This window comes from Oreochromis niloticus, unplaced genomic scaffold (genome assembly GCF_001858045.2).
Source record: "Oreochromis niloticus isolate F11D_XX unplaced genomic scaffold, O_niloticus_UMD_NMBU tig00007971_pilon, whole genome shotgun sequence".
Taxonomy (NCBI): Eukaryota; Metazoa; Chordata; class Actinopteri; order Cichliformes; family Cichlidae; genus Oreochromis; species Oreochromis niloticus.
The window spans coordinates 17,033-32,302 of NW_020328880.1; the positions used below are offsets into that span (position 1 = coordinate 17,033).

General features: G+C 42.0%; 1 long non-coding RNA gene across 1 annotated transcript; it reads right to left on the minus strand.

Moving 5' to 3' along the window:
- Positions 1-5,085: 5,085 nt before the first annotated feature.
- LOC112845580 (uncharacterized) lies at positions 5,086-7,357 on the minus strand. Its single transcript, XR_003218425.1, has 2 exons — positions 6,039-7,357; positions 5,086-5,335 (listed from the first exon to the last, which is right to left on the minus strand). It is a non-coding gene; the product is annotated as an uncharacterized LOC112845580 (long non-coding RNA).
- Positions 7,358-15,270: the final 7,913 nt, after the last annotated feature.

The window sequence follows — 15,270 nt, forward strand, 5'->3', positions numbered from 1 at the left end:
AGTTCTAAGGTCAAATGGCGGAGAGTCCCAGATTTAAACCCAGTGGGAGTATCCCCCCAAAGAGGGACAAAAGGACCCCCTGATGATCCTCTAATCGCCTGGGTCCCAATCAGCCAGGGTCATTGTGAAACCCCCCTGGGGCCAGGTTTCACTGAGCTCACTGAAACCCTGGCTGATAGGGACCCACACCCATTTTCACACCTTGGCTCAGGTGATTAGAGGATCATCAGGGGGTCCTTTTGTCCCTCTTTGGGAGTGGGAGTTTGGGGGGATAAATCATGACAGCACAAGAACAAGCCCTGAGTACAAGATCCATAGAGGCTGGGGTCTATCACACCAGGCAAGACCCCAGGTGCAGGTTGTGTAAAGATGCCCCAGAGACAATCCAGCACATAACAGCAGGGTGCAAGATGCTAGCAGGCAGGGCATACATGGAACACCATAACCAAGTGGCCGGCATAGTGTACAGGAACATCTGTGCCGAGTATAACCTGGAAGTCCCGAGGTCAAAATGGGAGATGCCCCCAAGGGTGATGGAGAATGACCGAGCTAGGATCCTGTGGGACTTCCAGATACAGACGGACAAAATGGTGGTGGCTAACCAACCGGACATAGTGGTGGTAGACAAACAGAAGAAGACTGCCATAGTGATCGATGTAGCGGTTCCGAATGACAGCAACATCAGGAAGAAGGAACACGAGAAGCTGGAGAAATACCAAGGGCTCAGAGAAGAGCTCGAGAGGATGTGGAGGGTGAAGGTAACGGTGATCCCCGTGGTAATCGGAGCACTAGGTGCGGTGACTCCCAAGCTAGGCGAGTGGCTCCAGCAGATCCCGGGAACAACATCGGAGATCTCTGTCCAGAAGAGCGCAGTCCTGGGAACAGCTAAGATACTGCGCAGGACCCTCAAGCTCCCAGGCCTCTGGTAGAGGACCTGAGCTTATTGTTGTTTTGCCTGTTACTGTGCTTGAACAGAAGTGTTACACGTTGTTTAGTGAGTGTCTGATAAGTGAAAGAGCTTAAGGTGCAGTAGGCCTTTCCAGGGTGTACACCGACTTTCACCCTGTGGCAGCTGGAACAGGGTCCAGCCCCTCATAAACCCTCAATTTGACAAGCGAAGAGAATGGTTGAGTCAAAGTTTCTACACAAAATCTTTATAACTGGAAGTCACAAGTGAAGTTTCAGATCAACCATTTCATATATTTTCATTATTCTATGTTAAATTAAAATGCACACACACACATTTTCAGGCTTTTTAAAAAAAACATATAGCTTTTCATTTTGTTCACATTGAAGAATGTTCCTACTACAGATTGCACAAATTGAACAAACAAAAACAAAACAAAACTTCTCTCTCTGCAACCTCTGCAACCTCATAGTCACAGTTTTAGATTCCCTGACACATTTAAATTTGACTGAGCTTCAAAGCAAAATCACTGCAGATATAAGTGAGCAGTTTTAATATTCATCTACTATCATTGTTCAGAGTGAAGTGAAATACAAACTCTGCAATGTTTTCCTGATCCTGGAAAAGCTGAAGCAGCGTTATGTCAAGCAAAAACAAGACTGTTTCTCGTGATTGTTAACCAAATATCCATAACATTAAAAAAAACATTCTGTAGTTTAATTTTAAGAAAGAGAACAGTAAATATCGTCCAGGTATTGAGGTAAAAATTATGTCACTGAAAAATGAAAGGCAGAATGAGGTTCAGAAAGGACAACATAGTTTTAGAAGCATGAGAGAGATTAAATACGTTTTGTTTGTCTTTGTTTTGAGTTGTTGTTTTTTTTTTTAGGGATTTTTTGTTTCTTAAATAACAAACTAAGAAAAATTATCTTTCTCCCTGCCTTTTTCAGGCCAATCAGCATTTACACCATACAAGTAAAAGGGGGGCTGCTCTAATCCCTATCACCGCTGGGGTTCTGCTCCACCGGAACGAGTCTGACCGCCACCCTTACACCTCTAAATTCTGCACATCAATAAATCATGTTCATTTGTTTCTCACATTTTTAACTGTTTTTACTCACCAGTAGATTAATATCCACTTCAGTCTTGCTCTCTTTCTCTCTCTCTCTCAACCAAAGAATATTTGAAAATAGGACGTGATTACATTAAGATCGTTTAATTACCAAAGCAACATACCAAAATGCAACAGAGGCTCTTAGATCTAGTGATGTTGAGACAAAAATACTAATATTGGGAATTTTAATTAAAAACTGCTTACAAAAACACACAAAACACTTACAGGTTGTCAACACCAACCTGGTGTTTTTGTAAATGGCTGTTTACAAAACAAAATAATATGCATTTAAAAAAGTAAAATAATCTGAAGCAGCAAACACTATAAGCAATGTTCCACCATGACTGCTCAGCAGTAAACAAAGCAATCAATAAACAAAACATGCTTGTTGCTTCCCCAGTTTAACTGAATTCAGCTGGTTAATAACCAAAGAAGCTTTTAATAAGAATAGTGCTTCTGAATATCTGAAGATCAATCTCAGATGTCCACTTCACTACTTTTATTAAGGTTGATGTTTGCTTAATTTATCTACTTCTTTCACAGAATCTTCCCCTTTTGTCTCTCTCTCTATGTTACATTCAACCACCTGTCTGATTATGTGCAGCTACATCTGCTGCAGTGCTGTGTACAGCACTGTACTGTTACAGTCACTGCAGCATTGAAGCTGTAGCATTTTATCTGCAGCTACTTCTCCACCAGTGTAGCAGCACAGAGACAACAGCTGATTGTCGATGGGGTCTTTCCGCATCACAAAAACCAAAATCACAGCCATGAAAGGATTGAACAGAAATAAATTTACGAAGATTATAGGAATGAGAAAATAAGGTGAAATTGATAAGATATAACCGATCATGAGAGGAAGGAATATCAGACAGTGATTAACTAACAACAGAACTAAGATTCCTACAATTCTCTGTTTTTCTTCAGTGGGCACTGAGGTGACAGCAGGCAGAGTTTTGAGGGTCCAAACCAAAGTGATGACGAACAGGAAAAAAGGGACGAGGTTAAAAAAAATTAACTCAGAGCATGAAATCATTTCGAAGAATGCAACAACAAATTCAGTGATAATAGACAGGATCCAGACCAGAACAGAGAGCAGCACAGAACCTTTGCATTTCCACTGTGGACGGGTGATGACCAAACACCTGCAACACAAGACAGACATACTGGTCAATACAGGAGGACATTTATCTTTAGAGGGACGCTTGAGAATGTGATTGAATGCAATACAGACAGAGAAAGACAGACCAATACCTTTCAGTAGCAATGCACATCTTGAAGCTAATATTAGCAATCACAGCACAGCACAAAATGCCAAGAGAAACATAGCGATAGAGAAATAGTTCACGGGTTTTGTTGATGATAAAAATGATGATCAGCCCGCTGAACTGGATTAGATTGGAGATTAAGAGGTTTGTGTAGTAGGTGATGGGGACTTGCTTCCTTCGTACCTGCAGAAAATATCAATGCAGCAAGTCACATTAATGCAGTAATAAACATGACATTCAGAACTAAACATTTAAATGTTTACAGAAAATGATGTAGAGAGCTAGTCGTCTTTTAATAACAACTGTATTAAGTGTCCAGAAATTTTATTTTTAGTGTGATTTAGACATAAGAAACTCAAAAATGTGGAAAAGCTGCAAAATCTTCTGATGGAATAAAAAAAAGACAGATTGGTGGAAAATGTGCAATGAAGAAGCCTTCTTACATTCATTCAGTCTGCTGTCTGTTTTTTCTTTATCAGGTGATGTTTCCTGCTCCTTTATCCCACCTGACGCCTGGACTGCTGTCTGTGGTCTTCAGCATGATCACAATATGTTATTTATGTATTTTGACTGGTTTAAAATGACAGGACAGTAAGCTTATCAGTGTATATTCCAATAAAAGCATCTAGTTTTAACTCCAACGTGTTTTTCTTTTGGCGTTGGAAAGTCCCCTGAAATTAAGAGGAATTGAAAATCAATTCCTTTCTTTTCTTCTGTGATTATTATGTGCAAAGACTAGCCATAAGAGGAGTCTTTTAGGTTCTACTGATGAGACGATGTAATTGTTTTACTTTTCTACTGGTAAAATCTGAAGGATTATTCATACCATGACACTGTCATTTACTGAGTAGTTGATTATGAAAATGGCGTGATCATACACCATGGCTTTCACAGTCACCTGATGACAACCAAGACTATTCTGTGGAAATTTGACACACATAACAGATAGATAATAGCTCTGTTAAAGTTTCCTAATCAATTCCAGGAAAGTTGTTGCAGAGGCATGTGTTGTACAAATACTTCCAAAACTTGTCTTTGCCTGCTTGTACACATTGCTTCTTTGGTTCAGGTCTGTTATGTGTTTCTACAGAGTTGTGTCTACATGTCTAAGGCAGATTAAAGCCCAACTTAGGCATTCATTAAGTAATCCCAGGACTGCAAAAGAACTACAAACTCAAGGTCTTGCATTGAAAAGAGCTTGAGTCAATATATTTTACAGTATGTCACAATTTCAAACCCTTAGTTGTACCACTACCAATGAAAGGTTAATGGTGTTAGATTTAGTGTCTACTTTTATGTTTTCTTTGTTAAGTATCTACCAGACAATGTGAGCCCCAAAACGCTCTTCAATATTATACTGTCAAAGTACATGTGTAGTATGGTGAAGAGAAAAAAAAGCTAATCAGTGACATATGAGTCTATGAGTGACCTTCAAATCATAGACTCAAGTCTACGATTTGTACAGAACCTACACAAACCTCCTTTAAATGCAAGAAGCAGTTTACGTAGTAGTTTACTCAGATATATATATAGTCCTCTATGAAAAAAGTTCTTTATTGATTTTGTCCACTTCTGCTTGTGGAATATTAAATGAAGAGTTTGTCAGACAGTATTGCAAGAACATCGTGCATTGCACAGCTGAGAAGATCCTGAAATTCCTCTATGATGCTCTGTATAGTGCTGGTTGGTAAGAGCATTTTAGCCTGCATTTTTAAATTACACAAAGCCAACTGTCTCCTAATAGATTAACTGTGTCCTGTCCTTGTATTATGGCAAATTCCCCAATTTCTTGATGCCTTGACTGCTGAACTGTCTACTTATGTTTTCGAGAAATACGGCTGGAAAATGATGTTCGGACACTGAAGTATTTAGAGCGATCTTCAAATGGACATAATACTTTTTTCCCGTCTTTGATGTGAAATCTGAGATGGGCACAGAGTTGTACAGTTTCGTGCAGCATACCCACATCCAGGAACTTGACAGCTGAGGTCACCCGTGAACTTATAAAACTTCTCCTCAGTGGTCTCCCTTCTTGTTCTGTGATTCCTATGCATATGTGAATGAAAGGCAGAAAATGTTCTGAGCGTGGCAGGACAGTTCTCAGTTCCACAAGAAAGCTTATAGTTAGCTACATGTTTGTGGCTTTTAACATGCAAAATGAACAATATAAATTTGTGTGCACGGAAGCCACATAATTTATAAACACACATAGTTGCAAAAAGTTCAATGACCAATTACCTTTCCTAAATGAAAAAAAACCCAGAAAGAAAAATAAGAGTATTGTCAATAGAGACCAATTCCCAGTTTTTACATGATCAAAATGATTAACAAAAGGCTTCAATAAACAGAAAATGTGTGCTGACAAAAGACGAGAGAGCAGTGCACAAAAACGAAAAGATATTTGAGCTTGACGCTTTAATGGGTTTATCATGACTTAGTCAGCACTCCGCACCGTACAGGTAGTACAAGCACACCTGAAAACACTGACCAGCTAACAGCTTTAAGCATTTGGGCGCAACCTCGGTAGTTCACCGATTCACCTGTTGCAAACGTCCAAGTTTCTATCAAGTCTCATAAATCCATCGGCAACTATTACCTAACTAGTCTTTTGAGTCTCCACATTCATAGATATTGACATTTTGTCTTAGCATTTGAATGAAAATAACCTGGCTGGGTAGCTTAAAAGTCAAAACAAACAGAAATAAGAACACATTTCTGACTTCTCTCGAATAAGTGAAAAAACACTTACCTTCAGACTGATTAGCTGGTGTCAGTCCAACTTTAATGTTTCCCATGTCAGTCCGTTTTAGGGAAAAGTGTTAAGTTTAGTTGTTTCATTTACTTTTGAGATACTCCCGCATGGACGAGAAATTTGGAGTCTAGCAGAGTTGTCATGAATAGCATACGATCTTCAGATATAATCCAATCAACCGTGCATTTAACCTGACTGAACTCCATCCAGTTACCTCTGACTACTTCTAAGTTCCACATGTTAACGGTCCGTAAATTGTCTCTGTTGTTCTTCCACCGTCTCATCATCACTCTGTGCTGCAGCGAGCTGGATCTGTGGCACAGAATAGTTGATGGTCATGTTGTTCTCCTGCTTTGCAGCTTTGTTTGAGTTTGAATTGCATCTTAAACGTGCAAAGCTAAGAAAAGCAGATCAATATTTTCTTCTTCTTGTTATTTAATGGTGGTTGGCAACCAGCGAAAGGAGCATTAGCCGCCTCGATCAATATCTTCTATCCGCCATTGTTGTTTTGAAAGTGTGCGCCATACGTCACGTTGTACGTCAGGTAAAGGTGTGGTCTCGACTATTGCTCTGAGATGTGTAACCAGTGCTACACACACCTGTCGCATAACACGCTTTAAAAACGTAACATTGGCTTTAAAAACACAACCCAACGCGCTAAACATGAACAAACAAAAACACCCGTGTTACATTATCATGTATATCCAGGACATCTCTTCTGAACCAAGACGAAGTGGTGCTACAAGGAGAGTGCATTTTATAGCAGTCTGGCCTGCCACAAAATGCACCGCTAAAAATACAGTTTCTGCTTGTCCCAGGATTTATTAAATTTGAGAGTGAAGTTGTAGGACTGATGCTGGTTAGTGGTGTAGGTTTCATGGATGTGACACCTGAACTTGTGTAAAATGACCACCAGAGCATATTCCGAGACTTCTGGTTAGTTCACTGTAGTTAGGCAGAGGTGTCTTAAAAGTACCACCTTATACAGAAACAATGAAGTTCCAGTATAAAAAAGAATAAGAAGAGAAAAAAGCTACACCCTGCTAAATGAAGTAACTTTTAAACATTACTCTAAATGTAACATATAGAAAGGAAATCAGTCTAAGTATACGTTACCTACATTGGCCCCTGTTTTAGTATATAGAGATATCTATAAGGATACTCCTTAACTTAAAAATGATGCTGTATATTGTAGTTTACATGTGATACTACTCTCACAATGAATTGCATTTTATGGTAATACACTCTGAATGAGGATTTAAGTAGTTACTCTTAGATCTACAGTAGAAAACAACAGAAATCCCGATGGTGTAATAGTATAATCTCAGTAACATCACCAATTGTTACATTTCCTGTATTTTACAGCTGTTTCCATGGGTACAGTGAGTTACCGTAAAAATAATGTAATCTCATGGAATTTTCCCACAATTACTTGCAAATTACACTACTAAACTGCAAACATCCTTTAGAGTTTTTTACTGTTGATTTTGCAATACTAAGCTACAGAAATTACTGCAAAGGCTAACAGTGTATGATGGTGTCTCTGGACTCTGAGGGGAACTTTGTTTGGAACAAACTAGATCAAATGTTGACGTCCTGGCAGAGGCAAAGAACTTTGATTTGATATTTGATTAGATTCATGTTTCAGCTCAGACTGACAGAAATATTTGAACTGCTGCTGTGTTAAAGGGAACACTGCTGTTAGAAAGCACCTGATTTGTTTCTGCACACTGAATGTTGCACTTCTCATACTGCAGTACTATTAACATAAGGACACATTACACTACTTTTGAACTCATGATTGCATGTTGCTGTAACAAAGCCATTAATGCTGATTCAAAGTGTTCATGGTTTCCCAGCACAACAAATGATTGCACAAGTGTGACTGATCCACTTTCTAATGTGTGTGTAGCCCACACTGTGTGTCACTGTGTCACAGGTGAGTCTGTGTATCCAGGTTCAATGAGGAGAACAGGATATAGTGACTGAGTCCAGCAGCTTAAAGTCTGACTCCATCCTCCATTTAAATAACTCACACCAACAACTGAACAGCTTTGCCTTTGTGTAGCTGACACTTCATTTTAATGCCCTTCTATTCTGGTTCATCTGGTTTCAGTTTCTATGAGCACACAGGTTTCATCAGGGACTCTGTGACCTCAGTAATCTTTGCTGGGCCTTAATGCTCTGAACAAAGCTGCACATCACAAGACTAAATAGAAACAGTCTTTCATTTCTCACTGCTGTTTGACTTCAGCTCTCAATGTCCCACCATAACCCATGGAAAGAATTACTGTCCATCCAGGCTCCTGAACATGAAGCTGATGAAGGTGGAGTATTGTGAGGGCTGATGGAGATGATGATGAAGATAGTTAGCTGGTCTGCTAGTTAGCTGGTCTGCTAGTTCTAGTGAGCTAACTTACAAAAGTTTGACATCAAAGTAAATCTAATGTCTGTCACCAAATTCCAGCAGATTCTTCATCAGGACCCTTTGTGACAGTTTTCATGTTTCATACAAACTAAAGTGATACACAACATATGCAGTGCTATACACACATATTTACATGTTTCTAAGACTTTGATAACCAAGCTGTTGCCAACATACTGCACCGTGTTCTTGTTCACATGGGAAAAACACAAGACCAGTTTCACATGAGGATTGAAGCCTTTGCTGTTTATTAGATAAGCCACATGCATTATCATCCCTCAACACAATCATATTCTGCTTAGACTTGCATTCAAATCTATTGAGCCAATATTTTCAGCTCATATGGCTGAAACATTTTCAAATGATGAACTTCCAACAATGAGTGAAACAGTAAGAGCATGTGGAGAGTTTGGAAACATCCCATTAAGAAAGAGAAATCAAACATTTGGATTCATTTTAATGAGCTCAGACTTGTTGAAAATGCAGAGGAGCTGGTTGTGAACTGAGCTTCAGAGAAACACAACATACTGAGACTCACTGTGAAGCTTTGAGTGGAAAAAGACAGAAAACAACATGTGGATCCTGGAATAATGGGAGATTCCATCTTTAAAGGACTGAAGAGGAAGAAGTTTACAAGGAATCATTTAGAAGAGTTTCAAACATCAACTGATTGAATCCATGAATGTGAAAACGTCTTTGTGAGTGAAAGAGACAGACATGTACAGACTGAACTGTTCAACAGTCAGAGTGTTTCTCTAACAGGAGACACTCTTTATACTCAGCACAGGGACACTGAGGAATTGAAATAGCATTTTACACCACCTAACATAGGTAAGAGCCCTACCCCAAACCCAGGATAAAGAGTTTGAGTGAATGTGGTGTTGAAGGTGTGGAGGTGGATCAGAGTGTCAGAGGAGACTCTGTAGAAGGACAGAGTGCCAGCAGGACAGTCCACATACACTGCTGCTCTGTTAGAGACAGAGGAGGAGGAGGAGGAGGAGATGGGTGTTTTTATCTTATTGTGCCAGACAGAACAACGACCATCATAAGAGCAGTGGAGACTCCAGGACTGATCATTGCATCCAAACAAACAGTCATCACTGATTCCTTTCCTTCTGATGCTTCTGTAACTCACTGATATAGCAACACCTCCTCTCCACTCGACCTCCCAGTAACAGCGACCAGTCAGACCATTTCTACACAGCAGCTGAAAAGAACCATCAAATCTGTCTGGATGATCAGGATATGACTGAACCTCCCACACATCACGTGTCACCTTCCTGTTGTTGTCAGACAGTTGGAGCTTTGTGTCAACTGTGTTTGTGTCGATTGTGAGTTGACAGGAATCTGATGGAGAGAACAAACACAATCCAGCTGCAGTTATTGATCCATCATCTGTTCATTGATTGACACTTTGATGATGACTCCTGACATGATGAAGATGGTTGAATGTGTGCTGCTTTGTTTTCATGAATCCCATTAAAAACACACTTACACTTCCTCAGACCTGGTCTCAACCATCGGACTCCAGCAGGCTCCACCCTGAAAGGAGGAGGGGTCAGAGCAGCACAGTCTCTTTCAACATGCACACATTTACACAGCCCATAAACAGCATTAGCTTATCAGAGTTTCAAATATTTCCCAAATGTTAGTTGCTCCTGTCTGCCTCTTTGTCACACACACAGACTGAAATTCTGTGTGTGTCCACAAACACACAAGTACGACTTAACATAGACAAAAATTAGATCAACCACATGAATAGTGAAAATATACAGATTTATTAGGAAAAGAAGAGGAGTAGTGATAATAGTAATAGTAATCTGTATTTATTACATTACTATGTAGTAGTTGTGAGGGTCAATGCAATAATGGAAATCATAAATGCAAACTTAGAAGTTTGAGCTCATAATGTTGTGCTAGAGAGTTTCTATATGTCTGTGTTCTTCACACAACTGGACAAGAAGCAGATGTGATTCCAGCAGACTGATGTTCAGCTGTGGCTTTAATAGGTCAGTACAGCACTATCCTGCACTATAGCAGCCTTATGTAACTGCTAGCTGTATGTCTCACCCCTGATTACGTCAATAAATTAAATCATGGTTAAAGTAATTTGTTTGTTTTTAAACATGGATGTCCTGATAAAGTTTATTTTATGTCATACTGAAAACAGAGTTTTTCAAAATATTGTCAATGACTAAAAATCTCTAAGATTAACTAAGTGATTCCATAAATATTCAGGCCTCGTACGTCCATATTTAGCAGATTCACCTCTGGGAGCAATCACAGCACTTCAAAGGGTCCAAGCTCTGTCAGGTTGCTCAGGGATTGGACGTGTTCTCTGTCAACTATTTCTGAGGAACTTTTCTTGTTGTCTTGCTGGAAAATCGATTTTCTCCCAAGTCTTAGTTTTCTTTAGTTCATTTATTAAAGTGTTAAAGGGCCGATGCCTAAGGTCATTGTGCTTTTCAGTCTGTCCTCCTCTCTCATTTCGCACATCCTCACCTCATGTTTTAGCTCCTCCCACCTGAGATGTGAGCAGCTGCATTTAACATGCTTTTGTTTCCAGCCCAATCTGGTTACCGACAAAACCACAGCACTAAAACACCTTTACAAATTGGACTGGTTCTACTCTAAGCACCACAAACGCTTTTATACAATGTGCCTAATTCACCCATTCATACAAGCACTTTGTTCTATGCTTTTGTTATGTTAGTGCTTTCTAACACTCACACTAATTCATCACAGCAAATTGGGGTTAACATGGATTTTCATTACCTTCATTTTGAGTCACAGTTAATTCTAACTTTTCTTCTTAATCCTTCCACTCTATTGGACTTCATTTTTAGTGTCCGTTGTATTTTGTACTTTTATTGTGCCTTGCTTTTATCCACAACATTGTATGCTGAACAAATAAATGCAGACACACATTTTTCCATGCTTGCTTGTTTGTAAATGTACAGAATATGGTTCCAAAAGTTCTAATGATAGAACTTTCCTCCTTCATCCATCTACTCAGAGTCTCAGGGAGATTTTTTTTCTAAAAATAACTGCACAGTTAAACAGAGATCTAACCAAATGGTAAATAAATGAAGAGTGATCTGTCAAAAGTAAGTACTGAATATGATGTCACTTATTTATGTGCGAATGTTTAATAACGAAGAACGATAAAACATTACTGTTGGCCACATGTTGGCAAAGTTGTGTGACATTAGTGATGTTTGTACTTTCAGTGTTGACTTAATTTTAAATATGAAGATAAATATGAAGGCATGCCGGCTCGGACGTCGCCCGGATCAACAAGGTCCGCGTCAGGTGTTGAGGAACCAGGGCACCCTGACGACAAGTGGGCTACTGGAACAAGAAGGCATCGGTGGGCAAGAGATGAAAACAGGGCGTTGTTGGAATGCTACTACGCAAGTAACCCTGGCGGAAGGGGTTACATGAATAGGATGAGGGACCTATGGATTCTTCGATACCCAACATCCACAATGACGGCGAAACAACTAGTAGCTTTCCAACATTCGAAAGAAGGGACTGCTCTCACAGCTAGAGATTGACGAGGTACAACATAAATGCTACGGCAAGGAGGAGTCAGGACGCCAGGTCAGGGGGGAGATATCATCACCCCCACCCGAGATTGGGTACATAGCCCCAAGTGCGATAGGAGAAGGATCGTTGAGTGCGAGAGGAACTGACCTGAAAGATAGGATCATGGCCAAGCTTGAAACCTGGACCCCCGCTAGCCGGTTACCAAGATTACGTGAAGTACCCTCAGAAGGTCTGCTAGATGATGTTAATGACACTAACAAGCTGATCTACACTACGGCAGCAGTGATCAGTGAGATGCTTGGCTACAAGTTGAACAGCCACAAGGGGCAGTACCCTCCATGGAGAAGGAGGCTAGAGGGCAAGATCAAAGTAGCACGAAGGGAGGTTAGCCAACTAACGGAGTTGCAGAAAGGCGCGACAAAGAAGGTGCATAAGAAATACAGCAAGACCTGAGGCCTTGGAAACTGCCAAGCAAAGACTCACAGCCTTGGCCAGCCGCTTGAGGAGGTACACCAGAGAGATAGAAGGCAGGAGAATAAACCAGCTGTTCTCCACAGAACCAGCAAAGGTGTACTCTCAGTGGCAAGGGAACAATAACAGAACAGCACCACCAAGGCTGGAGACGGAGCAATACTGGAAGAGCATATGGGAGAAGGACGCAACCCATAACGGCAATGCTCAGTGGCTAGTGGATCTGAGGGCAGACCATAGCGACCTCCCTGAACAGGGTCCAGTAACCATCACAGTGGCAGACATCCAAGAAAGGGTCTCCAGTATGAAGAGTTGGACAGCACCAGGGCCCGACATGGTTCACGCCTACTGGCTGAAGAAGCTGACTGCACTCCACGAGCGTCTGGCAGCACAAATGAACCAGCTGCTAGTTAACGAGAGACACCCGGAATGGCTAACCGAAGGTCGGACGGTCCTGATCCCCAAGGACCCCAAGAAGGGACCGGTCCCATCCAACTACCGACCAATAACCTGCCTCAGTACTACATGGAAGCTCCTGTCAGGCATCATATTGGCTAAGATGAGCAGGCACATGGGTCAATACATGAGCGGGGCACAGAAAGGGATTGGCAAGAATACCAGAGGCGCAAAACACCAGCTACTGGTAGACAGAACAGTCAGCCGAGACTGCAAGACCAGACTGACCAACCTGTGCACAGCCTGGATTGATTACAAGAAGGCCTATGACTCAATGCCCCACAGCTGGATACTGGAATGCCTAGAACTGTACAAGATCAACAGGACCCTAAGAGCCTTCATCAGGAACTCAATGGGAATGTGGCACACAACACTAGAGGCCAACTCCAAGCCCATAGCACAAGTCACCATCAAGTGCGGGATCTACCAAGGAGATGCTCTTATATCATAATAATAATCTGTCCCCACTGCTGTTCTGCATAGGCCTGAACCCCCTCAGTGAGATCATTAACAAGACTGGCTACGGATACCGACTACGGAACGGAGCGGTTGTCAGCCACCTCCTGTACATGGATGACATCAAGCTGTATGCCAGGAGTGAACGAGACATCGATTCACTGATACACACTACCAGGATATACAGCAATGACATTGGAATGTCATTCGGGCTGGAGAAGTGTAGTCGGATGGTAACAAAGAGAGGGAAGGTAGTCAGAACTGAGGGGATTGAACTACCAGAAGGCAACATTGCAGACATAGAGGACAGTTACAAGTACCTGGGGATCCCACAGGCGAATGGGAACGATGAAGAGGCTGCTAGGAAAGCTGCAACCACCAAGTACCTGCAGAGGGTCAGGCAAGTCCTGAGGAGTCAGCTGAACGGTAAGAACAAGATCCGGGCCATCAACACCTACGCCCTGCCCGTGATCAGGTACCCTGCTGGGGTAATAGGCTGGCCAAAGGAGGAGATAGAAGCCACTGACATCAAGACAAGAAAGCTCCTTACCATGCATGGAGGGTTTCACCCCAAGTCTAGCACCCTGAGGTTGTACGCTAAGCGGAAGGAAGGGGGCCGGGGACTGGTGAGTGTCAGCACCACAGTCCAGGATGAGACAAGAAACATCCACGAATACATCACGAAGATGGCCCCAACTGACAGTGTGCTCAGTGAATACCTCAGGCAGCAGAAACCCAAGAAAGAGGAGGAAGGCGAGGAACCATCATGGAAGGACAGGCCCCTGCACGGTATGTACCACCGGCAGATAGAGGAGGTGGCTGATATACAGAAATCCTACCAGTGGCTGGACAAAGCTGGACTGAAAGACAGCACAGAGGCACTAATCATGGCAGCACAAGAACAAGCTCTGAGTACAAGATCCATAGAGGCTGGGGTCTATCACACCAGGCAAGACCCCAGGTGCAGGCTGTGTAAAGATGCCCCAGAGACAATCCAGCACATAACAGCAGGGTGCAAGATGCTAGCAGGCAAGGCATACATGGAGCGCCATAACCAAGTGGCCGGCATAGTGTACAGGAACATCTGTGCCGAGTATAACCTGGAAGTCCCAAGGTCAAAATGGGAGATGCCCCCAAGGGTGATGGAGAATGACCGAGCTAAGATCCTGTGGGACTTCCAGATGCAGATGGACAAAATGGTGGTGGCTAACCAACTGGACATAGTGGTGGTAGACAAACAGAAGAAGACGGCCGTAGTGATCGATGTAGCGGTTCCGAATGACAGCAATATCAGGAAGAAGGAACACGAGAAGCTGGAGAAATACCAAGGGCTCAGAGAAGAGCTCGAGAGGATGTGGAGGGTGAAGGTGACGGTGGTCCCCGTGGTAATCGGAGCACTAGGTGCGGTGACTCCCAAGCTAGGCGAGTGGCTCCAGCAGATCCCGGGAACAACATCGGAGATCTCTGTCCAGAAGAGCGCAGTCCTGGGAACAGCTAAGATACTGCGCAGGACCCTCAAGCTCCCAGGCCTCTGGTAGAGGACCCGAGCTTGAAGGATAAACCGCCCGCAGGGGCGTGCTGGGTGTTTTATCATAATAATAATCTGACAATACCATAACATATATATATATATATATATCATAATAATAATGTGACAATACCATAACATTGGCTATATTAGGGCTGTGCGATATGACAAAAATCTCATATCCCGATATAAGACATTTATCGTCCTGACAACGATATAAATCACAAAAATGTATTATTTTCTGTAAATTCTATGAATCCCGGGCAACTCGACTTGCGTGAAGTGTTTTCAGCTGGGCGTCCTTTACCTGGAGTCGAGTGTTTTAACCGATGCATGAAACGATA